A 20,094-nucleotide genomic window follows, 5' to 3' on the forward strand; every position below is an offset into this window, starting at 1 on the left:
CTGCTGTCCATGAGTAATTCAAATCAACGGCATTTTTAGATTTGCCTCTTACTGAACAATCTGGGAGGAGAGGCAAGGGCAGGGAATTTGCATGTGCTGCTTTTCTGGGTTGGTTGGAGGTATCTGCACGCTCCCGTGCTGCAGCCTCCAAGACGGTCTGTGTCTTTCCAGGAGGTCTGAAATCTCTCTGGAAAAGCTGGGACATATTGAAAATACGCTCAGAGCTTTAGCACTTCCTCCGGATTATTTCTTCAAGTATTTAAAAATATATTTTATAACACTAAAATAAATGTTAATGAGTCTGCATTGCTTACGGCTAACAATAGTATTTCTATTTAAATACGGCAGCCTAGCAGGGTGTTCAGCGGTGGAGGAGCTGGATGAGGAGACCTGGCTTTTTGTTTCTGACTTGGTCCTTGATGTCTTGAGCAGCTTTATTCTCTTGTGCTTTACTTTCCCTATTCTGCTAAATAGCAATGAATAGCTTCCTTCCTTTGTTAAAGCGCCTAGGATTTATCAAAGGCCACTGGGCAAGTGTTAAATACGGAGCTGGTTATAAGAAGTCTTATTTAGTCTTATGTTTATACCTCTTCAATGTTAGCATGTGTTTTTATATACTACTTGCGGTGACCTTTGTGCTTTTCCAACCAAATAAGGACAGTCCTTGACTCGGGTTGGTTTTTTGTTCCACTAGCAGGCGTGCCATCTTCTCACTAATTTTGTAACTACGCTTTTTTGGGGGTGCTTTCGGTGTTCGGGCTGGGGCTGACGGTGCTGGAGATGCCAGTTGCATGCAGAAGATGGGAGAGTCGTCGTCATGAGAAAAATAACGATGGGGAAGTCAGTTCCTCCCGCGTTGGTTCTTTTTTTCCGTTACTTCGAATGAAATCATATTTTAAGGATCTCAACCTGCCGTGTTAAATGGACAGTGATTTGGGGAGGCAAGCGGAGGGGAGGTAGCCCAAGGCGCTTCACCTGATGAGTCGGCAGCCTTAAAGAGCCTGCACGGGAGCGGGGCACGGAGTCGGCGGGGGGAGAGGTGTAGGAGTAAATGGGATGGCAGGAATTCAACCTTGGCATTGTGTCAATGGCACCAAGCCCTTCTCCGAGCAGCTGCGTACCCCGTGACTGCGGGAAGCCAAATGGTTTGTTTGTGTGTTTACATGGATATGTGGGTCTGTGTAGGGGAAAACCACTTAGCAGAAATTCTGCTATTAAAGCAGATGGTGGGAGATTAATCTGGGTTTTAGGGGGGTACTTGCTGGTTCGGTGACCAAATTATTAATTCCTTCCTGTGCTAGGAGTCCTTGCATCGTTACAGGGTATGGGTGAATTGTGTTTCCCGAAACTCTCTGCTCCTTCCTTGCTTTCTCAAAAGCAGTTGAGCTGATGTAGTATTTTGGGAAGCAAAAGAGTGTTTGTCAGGTTTTGTTGCTGCGGTTTTGCTACCCGGGCTCCTTCCACGCTGTCCTCTGCTCAAGCCCGTTCCAGGTGCTCCCATGTAGTCTCGACCCATTTCATTTTCGCAGGCAGCCCGGTTTGGGCAGCTGCCTGGTGGCCTGCCTGCCCTCCTGCAAACCACTGGAAGCCCCTTTGCTGCTGTTCAAATGCCGGTTGTTATGGTAGATTTTTTTCTTTCCTTCCATTTTAGAAATTGCTCTTTTTTTCCCCCCCTGCCGTATCGCTGAGAGCTGCATTCTCCTTGACAGTTGTGATATTTGTATGTGTGCATAAAAACAGTAGGAAGCATTTATGTAGGTGTCACTAATTTAATTTAATTTAATCTGATATGTATGTATAGAGAGGAGTGTTCTGCACTAAAGTGCTTCTCTTTATTTTACAGTCTCCATCGTCATCAAATACAACTCCTTTCATTCTCCTCTTCCATTCACCTACCCAAAGACCAAATCTGGAAATAGTAACCAAAAGAGAAGCCCACGTCTTACACAAAGCAGGGAAAGGTTGAAATAATTTAAGGGTAAGTAATTTTTTTCGCCCTTATTCTAACTTGAAGCTTTGTGTGTAAAGCTACAATAGTAAGTGCAAGGCTGTATAAAGAAGCTGTTAAGCATATACACAGCTGCTTTATGTGCAAAGTGGAAAAAATGACTGAAATGCTGATTTGGTGATGAAAGAAAGGTATAGCAGCACCTGTGGCAGGTGAGAAGGTGCCCAGAAGGGCAGCGTGCTGGGAGTTTTGAATGTTGGTTACTACCTCTTCTGGCCCTGGTTCCATCTGCGCTCGTGCCTGGGTGGAAGCGGTGGTTCTGCACCGGCGCGTGGTCACGGGCTTTGCGTGGGTTTGGCTGGTCTGAAAGAGCTTTCCAGGTGAGAAGGAGCTGGGAGTTCGGCATCTCCTGCTACCGAAGAGCTCTTTTGTCATTTCCTTCTCTTTTTTCCACTTAAAGCGTTACTCAGCTACGGTAGTGAGCTATGGCTGATCTGTTTGCGTGGTGCAGGATGTTTGGGCTTGCTGTTGCTTTCTGCAATCCCCTTGGTTTTGTGGGCTCCGCGAGCTTTTCCTGGAGAGCAACCTGCCGGTGCCTGCGCCAGGGTTTTCCGAAGGAGAGCACTGATGGGGGCTGGAGGAGGGACAAACCCGAACGGCAGAGCGAGGAGGGCCTCTCGGTGGAAATGTTTGCCTTAAGGCTTTTCTTTTGCTGCGAGGGTGGCGAATAAGATAGGAGGAGATATAAAATCAGCTTTTGTGAAATTCAGAACCCTGGCTGAAGCATTAGTAATCTCCAAATGTTAGGGAATGCGTTTTCCTACCCTAGTCCCAGATCTGTGCCTGCATATATTGCATTTCCACACATGTTCTTTCGTAATGGACAGGGTATGCATTCACTTACATTTGAGAACTTAGCTTTAAACATCTGGGTTTTCTGGTTTATTGCTGCTTTTTTTTTTTTTACTCCTGCAATGTTTGTTCATGCAAAATTCATATCTGGGAAGGGCATCTTAAATCCCTGCTTCTGAGTCAAAAAGGGAAAGTATGGAAGCGAAAAGAGAGATTGTATCATTTAAGAAATATGATTCATGAATTAATCCTCGTCTGCTACACCATCTGTGGCATGTGTTTCAATACAAAAATCCTGTTTTTATATCTCTTTAAAAAGCTTTCTTCTTGCTGGCTGCCTGAGTTTTCTGCAACGCTAATGGGGAATTAGCTTCTTTTTGGGGAGAGAGTGGTGATTTTTATTCGCAGCCTGGTCAGGGAGCCCCAACCTGCGTCCGAGCCGTAGGTCGTCGAGGGGGACGCAGAGCCCCGTTTTTTTGGGGGGGTGCCAGCTCTCTGTGTAATGCCGTGAGGCTGACTTGCAGGCAAAGCCTGTACGCGACTGCTTTTTGCACTGGAAGCGTGGCTGGGTCTCCTGCCGCCGTGGCGGGGATGGTGCGAGGGATGGGCAGCCATGGGCAGGAGTTGCAGGCAGCTGTCTAGATCGTTTTGCTCAGGAGTGGAAAGTAAGTGGTTGTTTCTAGAAGTGGACCGATCGTCAGGGTATTTTGTAATTGGTGCTCCGGAAAATAAAGAATCAAAGCAGTCCCCATCCTCTGGTTCCTAGTAATGTTTTTATGATCTTTTTGTAGATACAGATACAGAGAAAAGGGAGTTGCCCGTCATGACCCCAAAGAGGAGCTGCTACGCTTTGTGCCTTCATGAGAAATGGGGAATGAAGGGGCACTGGTGTTTTTTGGGGGGAACTGGAAAAGGGTCTCCCTTTTCTAATTCGATTCCTTGAATTGTTCTCCAGCTTTTTACAGGGAACATCTTTCCTTTTTAAATATATTTCTAAGGTTTCTATTCCTTAAGCAGTACACCTGGTTTGCTGCTGGAGTCAGACCCGAGATGTGTGAACCTTTTTCCTCCTTCATAGACAGGGTCCCCAAGCAGGACAGCGTCCCCAAGCAGGACAGCGTTTCAGCACATGCATCCATCATCGATCCCTTTCCTGGATTGATCCCTGTTCTGGACCAGGGCATCTTGCTGCCTGGGATTGCCCTGTCACTTTTTTCCTCTGCTTCACATGGGACGCTGGTAAAAGCTTGAGTGTTTTTCTCTTTGTTCTGGAGGAGAATCCCAAGGTGCTGGAGATGGTGGATGGCTGTTGCCCTTATGCAGCTCGTGGTGGCCTCGGCCCGTGGCACGGTGATGTACCCGCGTAGCCGCAGCCTCTTCTCTGCCAATGTCACTAATGTACTGTAAGTACAGCTCCGGTGAGCTCCCAGGCACTGATAACGCTGATAGATGGAGGTTATCCAGGAACTCAGTACCGATGGTGAAATATTGCGGGTTTATTGCCTTTCCATTCATTTTGTTTTCACGCCTTTCTGCCTTCCTGACTCATTGCTGTTCGGCCTCTGCTTGCAATTTCTATTTGCTGCGGTTACACCCACTGGACAAGACGAGAGCGTTGCAAAGAACTGTTGCTTGCAACTGCTTTTGGAGCTTTTTTTTTTTTTTAATTGAGCATCTAAAGCCAGGACGGGTGACAGAAAGGAAAACGTTAGCGATGCCTTTTCTTGAAAGCAGGAATAAAGTATTAAAATGAAGGAGGAGCAGAAGAAATGCCACTTGCATTGTGTGTGGCAGGCTGGCACGAGGAGTTGGGCTGAAAAGGCTTGCTGCCATCCCCGTGTCCAACGCGGGCCCTGTCCCCAAAAGCCACCCAGCTGAGGCTGGCTGCCAAGACAGGGTCGACGGTGGGAGATGCTCTGCCCCCGTACCCCGGTGCCGAGCCCATTTAGGCTCTTGCGTGGTCCCTTAGAAATGTTTTCCTTTTCCCCTCCGCTATCACAAATCCCCTTCTGCCCGCTTCCTGGGGAACCCTTGGACGTGCGGGAGCTTTACGATGTGAAAAGTAAACTTCACAAGCACCGAGTGCCCCAACGCTACCGTAAATAGCTGCATGTTAAAGGAAAAGAATGGTTCAGCAAATGTTTAACCCAAACTGGCATTAGGCTGAATTACATACTTCTGCATGGAAAATACTCGTGGGGATGCAGGCCAGAATCGGCACCCAGCTTTCTGTCCATCGGACACATGCGGACAGACAGACACACCTTGTCTTTCGCAGCTTTTGCTAGTAACTCCGACTAGCTTCTTGTGTGCCTTTACAATATTTTGCAATTTTGCATATTCCTTAGTTGCTTCAATCGTTTTTTTAATCTGAGTTTCTAAGCTTGTTTGCCATTCTTTGCCCGCTCCGTGCTGTAGTCTGGGAAGCAGAGGTTGTTTCCTGGGGTCTGCTGTGCAAACCTCCACCGGTGTCGGGTGTGTGCTCGCTCCCTCCTGCGCTGGCTGACGCTGGCCGCTGCACGGGCAATCACACTGCCACGGTCTCCGTAAAAGGAGGGTTACGGACTTTGTACCTTGAGAAGGTCCCACGCTTACTTACGTGGCCAGCGGTAGCATTTTGCAAAAAACTTTCAGACCCCACAGAAGCTCTGCTGGTAAAAAACCCCAACGAAACCAACAAGCGGTAAAGCGAACAAATTCTACCAGAAATGGGAAAAGAGAAGCAGTCCAAGCGTTTGGATAAGCATATTCCATTAGCCATGGTTTCTACTTTTTATTTTAAGCTCTGATTAAAATTCAGCAGCTTTTATTTAAAGAAAAAAAAAGAAATGTAGATGCTCAGCGTAGACCCTTATTTCCACTGCAGCGTGAGTTTGTAAACGGGGGGTTCCGGTGGATCCCCCCCGGCTTCTCCTCCCTCCCTCTGCAAGGGCCCCCCCGATGAGCGAGGGTCCCCGCTCGCCGGTGGCTGCGGCGGGGAGGGTGACGATGCTCGGCGGCGGAGGACACGTGACGGCAGCCGGTTTCTTGCGGGAAGCTAATGAAGAGATGAGAAGCATCGATTCACCATCTATTTGTTAGGACCCCAGTGAAACAGCTGTTTGTTTCTCATAAACAATTATGCCAAGACGGAAATTGGCTTGTGTCTGTACGTACTTTTTGGATGGGGAAAATTAAGCAGTAATAGCTGGAAAAATAATATGGGCTATGAGATAATAGATGCCTAAGGGATAAAATTAAACAGTACTTTACAACGAAGGAAGAGGTTTTGGCAATAAATAGTTTGCGTTTGACTTCTTTTTGTTTGCCAGAGGGCTGGTGTTGTTTTGGAGAGGTTGTCCTGGGATGTATTTTCTAAACAGACATAGGAATATTGTGAAGGTCTTTTATTTTTTTTTAATTCCTCCAGAGAAGGATGGTGCCGAGGCCAGGGTGCAGCTCACGCCGCCGGCACTGCCGGCGTGTTGGCTGTGATGGGGACGTGGGCACCGGGGCTTGCTTTGAGAAGCGCTGCCAGCGCAGGAGGATGTTTAAAAGGAAACAGCAAGGTTTACCAAACAAAGCGGGAGCAGGAGTTGTTTTCAACGCCATAGGGAGCCCAAAAAGCTCGGGAACGGGAGGTGGCATGCTTGGCACCCCGACAGGGTCCGAGCAGGGTTTATTCATGATCTGCGTGTGTGCTGCTGTTGCCGCTTGGCCGGCTTTGGTCTGCTGCGGAAGCCCCTTTCCAGTAACGCAGTGACAGCGGGATGTATTTTTGTTCTGCCGTCCCTCCGCTACGAGCTTTTCCATAACGGCTCTGTGAGCACCTTGCTGAGGGGGTAGCTGGGAAATGCCGGTTTTTCCATTTCAGGCGGCTCTTCCCACCATCTCCTTCGACTTGGGCGTAGGGGATATGCAGAGTCAGGCCAGCTGAACACCTTGGTTGCCTCCTGGTGCCGACGGCAAACGTCCCGGCAAGCGCAGGGCTTGCTCTCTGCTGCGGGGCTGCCTGGGCACCATGGCGGGCAGGACTGGGTTCCTCTTCACTGTGCGGGGAATAAAAGCACAGTTCAAACAGAGCTGCAAAGCCTAATCCCGCCTTCCTGAGGATGGGTCTGGGTGCAGCAGGTCGAGATCCAAGGTCTTTGGCCCAGGCTCATCCCTGCTATCAGCTTTTAATTTCACAAACCTCGGGGAAAGCCTCCCTGCCAGGTGGGAGAGTTTCCTAGGCGCGTGCGGGGCTCGGGGGAGAGTCCCGAGGTGCAAAGTGCCTGCCGTCCCCATTAGCTGAAGTGGGACTCGGGGGTGCTCAGCACCTCTGCAAATGAGGCCAAACTGTCTAGTGCATTGAAAATGAAATCATTAAGTCGCTGTTGCATTAAGACTCTGGTTTTATTCATGGAGTGTAATGTGATTCATTTGCCCTTTTGCTCTCATGTTGAGAAGGCAGTCATCTAGTATGCATCGCTGGCTGCAGGGAGAGCTGTATTTTTTTTTTTTTTTAAATTTTGTGTGTGTGTGTGTGAGGGAGCAGACATTTTCATCAAGTGCGGAGCGGCCACGGAGTTGAGACTCGTCTGTTTTCTCGGTGGTCTGAGAGGCCAGCGCCTGCCGCCCCGTTCGCGGGAGCGTTTCGCTCAGGTCATCTCTCCTTCTCTAAGCCTCACGGCAACGGTGCTTTTTCCTGCTCCAGCCCCCCGTGCTGGGCCAGCGCTGGAGCATCGCAGGGGCGTTACGAGAGCCCCCGCACCTCACCCAGGGCCCGGGCCGGAGGCACGAGGGACACGCTGGCGCTGGGGCATGTTGCCGAGCTCGGGGGGCAACGGCGTCCTTTGGTGTCCCTCTGACACCGAGTCCCCGCCGGCCCCTTGCAGAGGGGTGGGTGAAGCTATTCACCGGGGAACTACAGGTGCCTCGGCACCCGCAACCCCGGGCTTATGGACACGGCACGGGGTCTTGCCGATACGTGGTGGGACGTAGGGTGGGATCCTGCTCCACTTGACGAACTGGTTAAAGACAGGGGAAGCAAATTGTGGGTCCTTGCCGCTGCGGGTTGCAGTTAACTGCAGCCAAGGGAAATCATTCCTCCTTGGAGTTAAAAGAAGAAACGCACCAAGCGAGGGAAGAGTATAGAATACAAAAGAACAGAAAAAAATGCAGTTTTTTAAATGTTAGCATGGGGAGCATTAACTAAGTCACTAATTCCAAAAGAATGATAATGAGTAAGCCGGTTTGAGTCACTACTTCTTGTTGTGGGACAGGATCGGAGCGGTTCAGCTCCGTGTGTTGGATCTCCGCCTGCGAAACAAGAAGAAAATCCTTTTCAGCCCCAACAATCGCGGCCAGCCCTTTTTAAGCACAAAGCTCTGAACTCTGTCTTGCTGTCGAATTCCAAGCGGTCACGATGCACGGCACAGTGACCGTCTCAAAGTCCTCAGGTGACCCTGGATTTCTAACGCTACAGGGTCATAATACGTGTAAAAACCAGTAAGGCATATTTTAGAAGGAAAAGGCAGGAGGAGGAGCGTTAGCTCAATGTATTTCTTTTCTTTTTTGCCTTGTCCTTTTCTTTTTTTTTTTTTTTCCCCCCTCCTCCCCCCCTCCAGTCTGTAGACCAAATCCGTGCTAGGAAGGACGAGCTAACCAGAGCGCAGCTCAGCAGCAGAAAACAAGGTCTGAGGTGCAGGCAAGGGAGAAAGCTGTTCCGCAGGAGGGCATGAGCTGGGCGCTTAATTTGGTGATTTTCCTACACTTTGTCGATGGGGAGGCGTAAGAAGAATGGGTCAGGTGTGGATAAAGATAAGGAGAAAGGGTTTTCAAAAAAGCTTGGAGCCGGGAGCTGTTTGGGAAGGGGAGGTTTTTTTGCCTCCAACGATTTGGGTAGACAAAAGAGGAGAGGCGACTTGGAAGCGGGGTGGTAATAATGCCGACCTTCGCGGCTCTTTGTTTTCAACCAAGAAATGCACAAATCGCTGCTGATATTGCTGAGTGGTTTCCTGCTGCTTTGTGGCTTGATTTGGAGCTGCAGCCGTTCCTAGCCTGGTTCCTGACTTTGCGGTGCAGTAGCACAAAAAAAAGCAAGCAAATCCTCGCTGGCGGAATCTAATTGTTCCCTGTGCGGTGCCCGCCGGGAGGACCGCTTCGCCAACACCTTCACCTTACGTCGCGCTTTAGATCCTGGATGGGTTTTGAACAGATTAATGCCTTTTGGAGAGTTCTAGAAAGGTCAAAAACAGAAAGGAGGCTCTAATAGCAGTATAGCAACCAGCTGGTTGCATTGGGTTTCATTTTACTGCCATAGTAACACCATGAGCCACAGTGTTAATACCGTGCCCACCGAATGCCATTTCCCCCCCTCTTTTTGTCAAGAGACAAGCCCATAAGAAGATATTTTCTTCCTGAAGAATTTCTACAAGGCAGTAATAGGCTTTTTGGAGGGGACGGTCCTCGTACCCAGAGATGTAAGGTGGGTAATTTACAAGGCAATGCGCAAATGCCAAATTGTTAGGCAGAACTGCTGCTGATTTAGAAGGCAGTTAATGCTATAAATGTGCCAAGTGCCAGTAGAGTGTTTCTACAGATGGAATAACTGGAAATATTGGAGAGATTCCAAAGGTTTAATCAAATCCAACCAGGTTTTTTTCTTTTTTCTTTTTTTTTTTTTTTTTTTTAAACTGCAGAATTCTCTAAGGGAAGCGAGTTGAAATAGTAGATTATTCCATTGCTTTTAGTACCATGGGGGAGATTTTCATAGATGAGCATAAAGCACGTACTTTGAAGCAAACACATAAGTGGGTGTACAAATGAGGGCCAGAGCAGCAATGCTGTGAAAGCCTGTGCTGATCGAGTTTCGAGGGAGCATCATCTTTAGATACCCTGGCAAGAGGGTCCTTGGAAGCGGACTGATGGGTTTTCGGTCGTGCAGCACAAAGGAAGCGAGGGGAAGGGTTTGCGAAAGCGGCAGCAGCAGCGTCACTGGTCCTGCACCACGGTTCTGCGGGACCCGGGCAGGTTTCGGTGGGATTCTGGGCATGAGCATCCTTTTTGTGGCTCGCTGTGCAGTGCTAGGGCATGCATATGTTTCTGCACAGATGCACACCTTCCTCTAGTCTTGTTGACAGCCTTTCCAAGGCTTCTTATTTAGCCAGACCATATGTGCTTGGGCATGGAGATAGTGTGATGTGGAAAGAGCATCGCATTATCCTTGGGCTGCAAACACCAGCAGGAGCAATTCAGAGCAAATTTTGTCTGTAAGGAGATCCAGAGCTCTTGAGCTTGCATCACAGGACACGCATAACGATCAGTGCGATTTTTTTGCTCGTTTGTCAAAATGAGGTTCCAGAAAGCCATTTCCCTTTGTTCTGTCCCAAAATTAGCTCTCCCTGTCCATTCCTTAAATATTCATCCAAAGCAGAGGTGAAGGCCACCAGGGAGAGGGGACATTGTGGCATGTCCCCAGGTAAAGCTTTGCTGCTGAAGAAGTGAGGTGGGACCAAGCTGGGGAAGGGGTGGGAAATTATTCCGTGGGGTTTCCCTTGTCACTGGTCCAGAAAATGAAGAGCCCGTCCCCATTGCTGGCAGCAGGATTTTGTTTTGGGGTGAGGTGGCAGGGCCATGGACCCCTAAAGGTGCAGACTGCAAGGAAGGAGTGTACCAGGAGCGATGCTGTGACAGCGCTGAAGCTTTTATCTTGCTGGGGGGGGGCTTTTGTGTGATGTTTCTTCAATAAATTTTTTTTTTTTTTGCAGATGGCCTGATTGGATCCATTAATTGTCATTTATTTATTTTTTGTAAGGGAAGAAGAGTTTCCTGCTTTTCCTGGAGTGTTTGGTATTGATCCTCTCTGCCGCTCTGGAGTCGGGGACCATCTCCCTCCACGGCATTGCCATACTCTCTGCCTACTTTCTGGGCAGGCCCCCGTGTTGCTCTATGCAGTATTTCTCGCTGAATAAATTGCTACAAAGCTATTAGCCTCAATGCCACAGTCTGCTGCTCCTGCTTTCCTGCACCCACCTCCACCCCGCAATTGATCCAGCCTGCTGTCTGTTTGCTGCAGTCAAGACTGCCTACTGCCGCTGCGCACAAATTGCTTTAAAATTGAATTGTTTAAAAACGTTTTATAAACATTCCCTCCCCTTCCTCATACTGTCCGTTGGGCCAGCCAGAGCTGGGAGCTTTTACGTGATTTTACCTGGCCGAAGGATGGGGAAGAGTCTTGATTTTTTGTGTGATTTTTTTTTTTTTTTTTTTTTTAAATTAAAGTCAATGCGGAAATTAAAAACTACCTGATTATGGGAATCGGGTCCCTGAAGAAGCTGTTGTCTACGGGTCTAGATTGCATATCCTGCTCACTGGTGTGCCTCAGCCCCTAGCTAGCTCTTGGCTTTGCGGGGACTGGGGTTCGCTCTGTGCTGCGCGCTGCCGAGCACGCGTGCCACCAGCCCTTCGCAGAGGCGAGCCTCCGGTGCTCGTGCTGACGCGCTGCGCAGCGCTTGCCGGCGGCTTTGTCTCGAGAGGCATCAGGATGATTGTTTTTCTGTTGACGTGGTTGTAGTCTAACTAGAGGCATTTTGGAGATGTAGCCCGTCGCGCTCTTCTTGGAGGTGTTTAACCATTGTAACGTCCCGGGGTACTGGCAGGTCCGCAGCAGCGTGAGGTTCGTGATGCCCGGGATTTCGGAGTGCATCCCTCCAAAGAACCTGGGGCTTGCAGGAAGGTGGCGAGCGCAGCGCTCGCCTACGTGGAGCTGAGGGGGATGCACTCACCGGTGCAGGCGTGGATGCGAAAGCTGCTGCGGATGCCGCTTACCCGCGGCTGCCTGGCTGCAGGAGCACATTTGAGCAAATTACGTAGGAACTCTCTTTGTATCGTACACGTGCATAGCTGTTTTCGGTGCGGATGCAAAAACGCTTTTGCAAGTGCTTACGGGAAGAAGGTTTGGAAATAGGAAATAATTTTGCAGGTAGTTTTAAGTATCACAGCGAGAAAGGTGTGTTTGTACAAAAGGTGGTACAGTGCTTCCAACAGCTGGTGATGTTCCTTTGTTTCTCATTCGTCATCCGTCCCTCCCAAACTCCTCTTCACTCCAAATACTCACACAAGAGCCCTTCTGAAGCAACATTTATCTCAAGTGCTGCTATATCAGGATTCATCGATCTTGTCATAAGATCATCCACGCCGAATTGAAGCTCTCTAAGGGTGGAAGAGTGGCACATGCACCCTGTTCCTCTAGGCCTGTTCTTTGGCGTTGCTGAGAGACTGACTCTGGGGCAGGGCTTGGTTGGATCTTACTTTGCAGGATGACCCATCTCAGAACCTCCCCACCGTGGAGTGGCCCAGTTCAACGTGATGATGTGTCTCCAGGAGGTGCCAAGGACCCAGCTAAGCAACTAGAGCGGATTTGTCCTCAGTCCCCTGACACCCTCTTAGCCACTTTGCAAATCCTTGTGGGAATCTGCCTGAATTCAATCTTCTTCTAGGGTTCCTCCTTCCTGCCCTTGCCCAGTGGTCCTTGGTCCTCAGTCTCTGCCTCTCCGCCCCGTTGCATCTCCTGGGGATTATCCTGGCTGTGTCCTTCCGACACTTGCAAGCCTGCTCTTGTGTTAGGCTGAAAGTGGTTTGAACAGGCTCCTGCAGGAATATCTTCTGTGCCTACAGATCCTCCTTAAACTCTTCTGTAACATCTTGTCTGCAAGAAGTGACGGTATAAAAGGGCAGTGGACATATCTGGCGTTATGAAGTCTTCTTGAGTAAGCCTGTGACCTCACGCTTGTAGCCTTTCTGCCCCCTCTGACCTCCTCCCCCATTGCTGATGGCAAACGCAATGATGCTGCACCAAACTGAATGCAGGATTGTATCATCGTGACGTCCGTACGTGTTTCTTCTTTGGGAATACCTTTGGGCATTTGACGTATAATAATGATAATATGAAGTTACTGTGGTTGATGGGTCTTATATTGACAACCCTGAAGCTCACCCACAGAACTTAACCCAGGTGGTGCAAATTTATTTACAAACTCTTGTTCAGACGGGGCCACCTTTAAGCGCGGACAGCAATTCCAGTCTCTGCTTAGGTGTTGTCATTTCTGTCGTACTGTCAAGCAGGAAGCTATCATGCTGCTGATGTCTACGGCAGGCTCAAAAACAGGCTCAGCAATAAACCATTTATCAGGAAATTCTTGGTTCACTACTGATCTGGGTCCAGATCTGAGCTAGAGACGAGGTGCTCCTGTCACCATGTTGTGGTCCCAGCCCTACTGCTCATCCTCAAACTCTTTCTTTGCATCCGTTTTTAAATGTTATTACCCCCGGAGTTTTGTTTTCTCTCTTCTCCCAGGAACAAGAGAAGTAAATTTGCACAGACGGTATTGTGTATCTGTATTTTACAGTGGTGACCTTGTGTGCCACAGCTAGATGCCACCCCAAATCTACTTAAGTTTACGTTGTTGTATCATCCTCCCCTTGTTGGAGAGGACATGCCAGGGAATGATACAAGGTACAAGCTGAAACCTGCTCGCCTGAGGGGCCATCTGAACTTGGCCAAATTGAGCACTCCTTGTTGAGGTTTTCAAAGACAGCATCACCAGGAGAGCGCTGGCATCCCACCATCACCCAAAATAAGACTATAAACCAGAATCTCCTCTTTTGGGGGAAGTGCCCTGAAGAACAAGGTTTTGAGGCTCTCCATCGGGTTTTCCTCATAGAACTTACTCATTTTTCTTTGAATGCTGAAATGATCTTTGGTCCAGAGAGAAGGGACGACGTTGCAGTCCATGTTTCCTTTTGCCGAGTGCAACAACTTCAGAATATCCTGTTCTTTTGGTGCTTGTGGCCCTCTTCTGAAAGAGTGGAAGGTGGGTCTGGGTCCCTTGGTTCCCATAAAGGAGTCCCTCACCATTGCTATCACCTCTTGCTCCTCCAAGAATGGCACTGCAGGTCTGGTCCTTCGCATGTCTAATGAGGGTCTGTAAATGACGTGCTTTCTTCAGAGTGAACAGAACATTTCTTTCCAGGGAAATATAGAAAATATGCAGGAGAATAATTATCTCTTCCAGTCTGGTCTGATTTTCTTCTTTTCAAGTCATCGTGGTTGTTCCCCCTGCCTTACGGCCGACGGGAGGGAGGCACTGGGATGTCCCTGGGGCCAAGTCACCCACCTGGGACCTGCTTCTGCTCTTTGCTCCTCTTTGCACGCCGTGTGGTGCTCGTCCTGCGGCTCTTGGCCAGATGAAGATTTTAGTATTCAGGAAATTGGGAAGTTTGGCTGTCCTTGGTCTAATTAGTTCGTAAAGCACAGGGGAGCTTAGATCACAGTTCAAATGGCTGTAATTTGAGTGAGCTGGAGACAGTGTGAGAGGATTAAGTAGTAAAATTGTGTCTATTACTTCGGCCAAAAAAATAACTATTCAATTTGACTTGAATATTTAATTTTTAGAATGTAAGGGTTAGATATTAATATGGGCTTGGCAGAGAGTTCATCACTTGTAAGAGTGTGCTGAGAGTTCTTCACGTGCTGAGATCAACGCTTGAAGTCAAGCACGTCTTTCTGGAAAATCTTCTCTGAACAAATAATTGGCCTCAACAAAGAGGTGACTGGGTAAGATTTAATTGCTTATTATTGTAGGAGGTCCTCTTAAATGGTCTTCTGGTCTTAAATCTCATGGATATCTATAAATTGGGAGGTGGCTTTTCTCAGAGAGGGGAACTGCAAGTGTTTGCCTTCCATTACCCAGCCTAAGACCTTTGCACGCGCTGAAGGAGATCCATCTCCATGGCTGGCTCCTGCTGGGGGGACAGCCATGGGAAGCCCTCCGCGAACGAGCGTGGTAGAAATCCAAAGACCTGAATACCCAGGGGAATCAAAATAATGCAGTCTGGAGTGAAAGCCTTCACTTTTCGCTTTCCCTCGGCGACAGATGTTGGAGTCCAGGCATTGCGTGGAGAGGGCTGAAACGGCCGCAGCCCGGTACCTGTGCTGCGTCCCTGCCGGCCCCGGCGAGGAAGCCCTAAGTGGCGTTTTCATGCTTTTAGTGGTATTGTGCAATGTATGGCAGGGAGAAAAAATAATTCTTTGCCTGCCTAAGATGGGTAAATGGAGTATTTTATCATTTTTTCCTTTTAAATATTGTGTGCCTGCATCTATTCCAATAAGGAAAAACAATGCTAATTGGAACGCTTTAAGGTGTTTGTAGTCAATGGGAACAAACATTACCAGGCTGAGAAATTTGAAGGGAATTTGGTCAAAATACTAGTGACAGTTTTAGTCAAAATATCCGAGTTTAGGGACTTCCAGGAGTGCTTTTAGTTGTTGAGCGTGGCGAGAATAAAAGGCGGTTGGTGGCTGATTTCTGCGTTAGCTGAGATCGCAGGGCAGGGTGAGAGCACAGTTGAAGGTAGGGCTGTCCTGCCTTTTATTTTTCCTGTGAAAGAAGTCAGGTTCGAGCATCGCATAGGTAATGGATCAAAAATACATAGTTTTGACCTTTCTCGCTCGCTGTTGCATCGATGTCTACGACCTGCGTGGGTGCGATAAGGCGTCGTATTTAGCAGATCCTCGCTGGAACCAGGTCCTTCCCGTGCGAACCAGCCGGCTGCTTTCAGGGAGCACCAAATTGAGCTCTTTCTGCTGCAAGTAGCCGTGTTGCACTGGGGGACGTGCCGAGGTACCACGCAGCTGTGGCTGCATTTTCTGGACGGGTAAAGTGGTTCCTGTACAGGCATATTTAGGTCTTATAAAGGTTTTGGCTGAGAACGTGCTGTACAGAGCAAAGGGACGCAGAAGCACCGTAACGCTGACTCCAGACTTCTTCGAGTCTGGGCAGAGGTCATGTTTACTGGTGGTTTTTTCATTCTGGCCCGTTTCTTCAGGTCTGCCCTTTTTCCCCACTAGCCTGAAGGCTTGTGCTTGCTGGGTCTCGTACTGGACACCTTTAAATCAACCAGAGGACGATGCGTTGGGTTCGCTGGCATTTCATTTATTTCTTCTGTGTTTGCTTCTTTGCTTGAAGACCCTCAGTAGGCAAGGGGTTAACAGCATCCTCATGGTTCCTCCAGTTACCCCATCAGGACTGTTTAAAAATTAGCTTCTCCCCGCTTACAGCACTATAATTAGGATACAGGAGTTGTGGGGAATGATTTCACAAAGTGACTTGGTGTACTCGCCCATGCACCCCAGGGAGCCAGGCAATTATGCATACATAATTCTACTCTTTGAATATTTTCTCTTTCTCTGCATAATTTCTCTCTATTCATCTTTCCAGTGTCCTTCTGAGATAAACTTAGAAGTCTCAGCTTTCAGAATTTAAAAAAAGATCCTGTGCCTGCATGTGCACTATTTGCATTTAAACCAGCAGCCGTTCTCTGGGATGGAGCGGAGGGGTGAGGCCGGGGAGGAGGGCGAAGGAGCCTACGAAAGGAAGCAGGAGAAGCCCTTCAATACAATAGGGCAACCGCCCTGGCTGGCGAATGATCAGAAAGAGGCGGTGAAGAGTATTTCATTCCCGAGCTCCTAACTCATTCATCATTTAGGCTTTGCCAGGGCAAAGCTGCTGTTTTGCTGGGGCAGGTGCTTCGTAAGGGTTTCTCTGGTCCCCGCAGACACGGTCTTAACCCCTGTGTTTCAGTTCCCACGCAGGGCAGTGAAAGGTCCCTTTAGCTGTCGGCAGTTCTTGGTGTCCTGCCACCGCCCTCGGGCCAAAAAACCGTGATGCGGCACTCGGTCACCCGTACGCAGTCAATATTTTAGCCGTAAGCTCATAGCGTTACTGCACTTTGTATTGGGAGACTTCAGTCTTCGCTGCAAAGAAAGATGGCTTCGTGTTTTGTGATAGCTGGCGTAAGGAGCTGCTCTGTTTTAAACAAGAGCCTGAATTTGAGTCCCCTCCGCTTCGCTCGTCGGGGATTGCGGTTTGGGAGCCGAGATCCCGGGGGAGCCGGGGAGCGGGCTGGGCGCTGGGCTGCGCGCTCTCCCCGCGCACGCGGGTGCTCAGCAGCACAGGCTGGGTTGGACCTTTCCACCTCCGCCGGCGGTCGATGCATGCCGGGACTGCGCCCCAGGATATTACGGGGCTGACCCTTTTAGGTGCAAGTGTATTTTTGTTTCTAATATCCTGTTTATGCTGTTCTCGGTGAATTTATTGCAGCATGATAAGCGAAACACAAAGTAACTGCCAGCATATTTCCACTGTCTTCAGAGTCAGTTTATCTTTATAAACTTGCTGTTGACATGATGCAATTTCTCCCTGTTGCAGTGTAGCTGTACAGCAGCAAAGTTGTGATAAAAGACAACTTGTTGAAGGGATTCTTTGTCATGCTCCTGAATCATCTACAATTCCTTTTTTTCCCCGGTGCCAGAAGTGTGCTGGTGCTTTGCAATTATACCTACACTTGATGCCTTTTCTGTCTTCTTTTTTTTTTTTTCTTCCTTTCTCTCAGTGATTCAAGTTCCCTATTGTACCCTCATTCATTCTCTCTTTCTTCTTCTCCTTTTTTTTTATTTTATCCACCACCTTCTCAAGGCACTGAAGCTGTAACTGCTTTACTGTGGTCTAAGGCAAAGCTACTGTTCTACTTCCCGAAGAAAGCTCATTGTGTGGTGCCATCAAAAAAGCTTTAAACAACACAGGGGAATAAAGGCACCGCATTTCTCTGAAAGTTTTTCTTTTCTCTTCCTTTTTTTTATTTTTTATTTTTTAAGGAATAATACATAAGCTGCTAGGAAAGGGCAGAAATGTCTCCTGCTTCTCTTTAGTCCTGCCTGTGAGGCTGTGAAATTCTAAGGAAACCTGCTTTCTACATAGGAGCTGGAAAGCCAGACCACCCCACCTCCAAACCTTTGCTGTTCTCGGCATTACCCTCATAAGCCTAACAAAAAATCCTAAGATTGTTCCCAAACAGCACAGAATCAAAGCTTACAGGCAGTAGCGTAATTACTTGCTTTCTTTTTTGGTACCAGTTTATAGCAATCTTATGTAAGACACTCAAATACTTTCAAAGAGGCCTTTTTAGCAGCGAGAGCTCAGTTACTCTGCTGTCCGCAGAGTTACTGGAGGCTGGCATCAGTACAAACGAGTGATGGGTTTGGATCCTGGCTGCGGTTCTACGGCGGGGACAGGCCCCGGGTGTGCTGGACCCGTCGCTGCGGGACCCGTCGCTGCTGGACCCCGCCAAGCCCCCGGTACACGCTGCACCCATCTGCACCACCTCGCTCCTGCGTACATCCATCCCTTCCTGGTTGAAAAGACTTTGAGGCAGCATTTTAATTAATTTTTTTTTTAATTATTATTATTTCTATTCTTTTTCTCGTTGGCAGAATCTCGTCCAGCCGCGTTGCTGCTCCCTGGGGTGCTACGTAGCACTCCGTGTGTCGAGGGGTCAGTGGGTGAAGTGCGGCGCTGCCGCCTGGCTTGGCAGGTGACAATTGTTCGGCACCGGGCTTTCGCCTGCGTCGGGCATCTTTATCCACAGCAATTCCCTCCACCGGGACTGTGCGAGAGAGCAAGCCTTGCCCTCTGCCGAGCACACGGCACTGGGAGGAAAAAAAGGGGAAAAAGAGGGGAATTTTGTCAGCTCTTCCCATTGATGCTCGGCATAGCTGTACCAGCATCACGCGATTTAAATGAATGGGGTCTGGTTACTGCTGGCGTTTTGCTGGACATGGACAATGGATATCCACCCGTTCCACTTCGGAGTTTTGTTCCTTTTCCAGTGATGTCTTTCCCACTCGTGACTTCACGCAGGGCTGTGGATTTGGTGCAACTTAAGTGCAGAGGAGGGAAATTCAAACAAAATAGCTATTTTAATTGCAGCTAATAAGGAAGAAACATCTATTTCGATCGTAGCTATGTAAAACAATGCTGTTCTTAAGCCTAAAGTTGCACCTAAACCTACTCATGTTTCCCTTTGAACATTTATTCTTATTTCTATTTGTGCTTTGCTTCCCCAATAAATAGGCACGGTGCAAGGGTAAGAATGTTTCTGTCTAGCAAAGACACTTTCCTGGAGTGAAATGAAAATTTTATTGTTTTGTTTCCAGTAATACCGCAGCCAGTGATCTTTAGTTATTTTAGTAATAACACACAGAAGGAACATCACCTTATATATTGGCATCCTTGGTAACTACAGTGAAGTAAGCGTCAACTTTAAAGACAGTAATAGTCTGGTTTGCAAATTAGGAAATGACGGAGAGTTTGTGGCTTAACCATGTTAGGGAGGAAAGCTAACGCGGAGTTACAGACGTACGTGTCATCTCTCAGCCCTCTCTGTTAGCTGCCCATGAAATACCTCTGTTCCTCTCTCTGCGCAGGAGCTACAGAACTGTTGTTACCATCTAAACCACCGTAATTAACCTGTGCTTAGAGATAACCATGAAGTGAGCTGCATTTCTGTCATTTCTCCTTTTTTGCATAGTAGATTCTCCAGCAGGACACTAGAGACGCCCTCGCGGAGCTGAAACACCTTCACACTGCGTTGGCTCTTTCCAACGAAAAAGAATTTTCTGGAAACAGGCCCAAGCAGCCTTGAGTTGAGGCGCGCGACGGGAACAGGCAGAGCGCGTCCTTCAGCCGCGGCACCCATCGTGCTCGTCACCCTCTGTCCTCCCGGGGGGTTTGGGGACCTACCCCTGCACCCCGAGGGGGAGCTGCGGGGTGCCCTTCGGCGGAGGAGGTGCCGGCGTCTTTGGGACACGGGCAGGGTGTCCGGGCTGGTGACAGGCGTGCGGATCACGTACCCATGCCGCTCTGGCCAGGCTTGCCCAGGATTGCCAATCTGGACTCGAAGAAGTACTTTGGATGCTGCATCTTGGCAAGCGAGGGCTGGTGACAGATGCTAACTCTTTGTTTTTCAGTTTTCCCTGGTATAAATACGTTCGGGCTTTTAGAGGTTGTTATTATTAGCATCGTCGTTCAAGTCTTTTCAGGGCAAAGTGCCCTCTGCCCAGGAGGGAGTGTGGACTGCAGCTTCTCTCTCTGGCTTCTCGCTTGGCTCGACCCGGGATACCGGACTGCCGGCTTCCTTGCTGCCTTCAGAGCCATTCTCCTTCTGCTTTCACCCGGCGGTGCAGCTTCCCAGGAGGTCGTAAGGTTCGATGCAGGCAGATGCGTCCCAAGCGCACGATGCTTTTCAAATGTCTTGTGTTGTAGCCCGGGCACATGCGTGACCCACGCGAGACACGACTTTCTGGTTGCAGACAGACCTCTTCCTCTGCAGCCTGCCTAACGGAGGGAAAGCCTCTTAGCGCAGTTACTGACGTGCCCGCAGACGCAGACATCCTGCTACAGCTGCCTCTATCTACCAGATACACAGCCACGTGG

The 20,094-nt window shown here is 48.9% G+C and overlaps 1 protein-coding gene across 5 annotated transcripts in view; it reads left to right on the forward strand.

The window, feature by feature from the left end:
* NEXMIF (neurite extension and migration factor) overlaps positions 1–20,094 on the forward strand; it is a 174,857-nt gene that overhangs the window by 114,272 nt on the left and 40,491 nt on the right. For 4 of the 5 annotated variants that reach the window (XM_075513142.1, XM_075513141.1, XM_075513145.1 and 1 more), the window contains exon 2: positions 1,844–1,978. The exons of the other annotated variant lie outside the window; for it this stretch is intronic. The gene's annotated coding sequence lies outside the window, so the exon portion shown is untranslated. The remainder of the gene's footprint in view (positions 1–1,843; positions 1,979–20,094) is intronic. 5 annotated transcript variants of the gene reach the window in all.

This window comes from Mycteria americana, chromosome 10, assembly GCF_035582795.1.
Source record: "Mycteria americana isolate JAX WOST 10 ecotype Jacksonville Zoo and Gardens chromosome 10, USCA_MyAme_1.0, whole genome shotgun sequence".
Lineage (NCBI taxonomy): Eukaryota > Metazoa > Chordata > Aves > Ciconiiformes > Ciconiidae > Mycteria > Mycteria americana.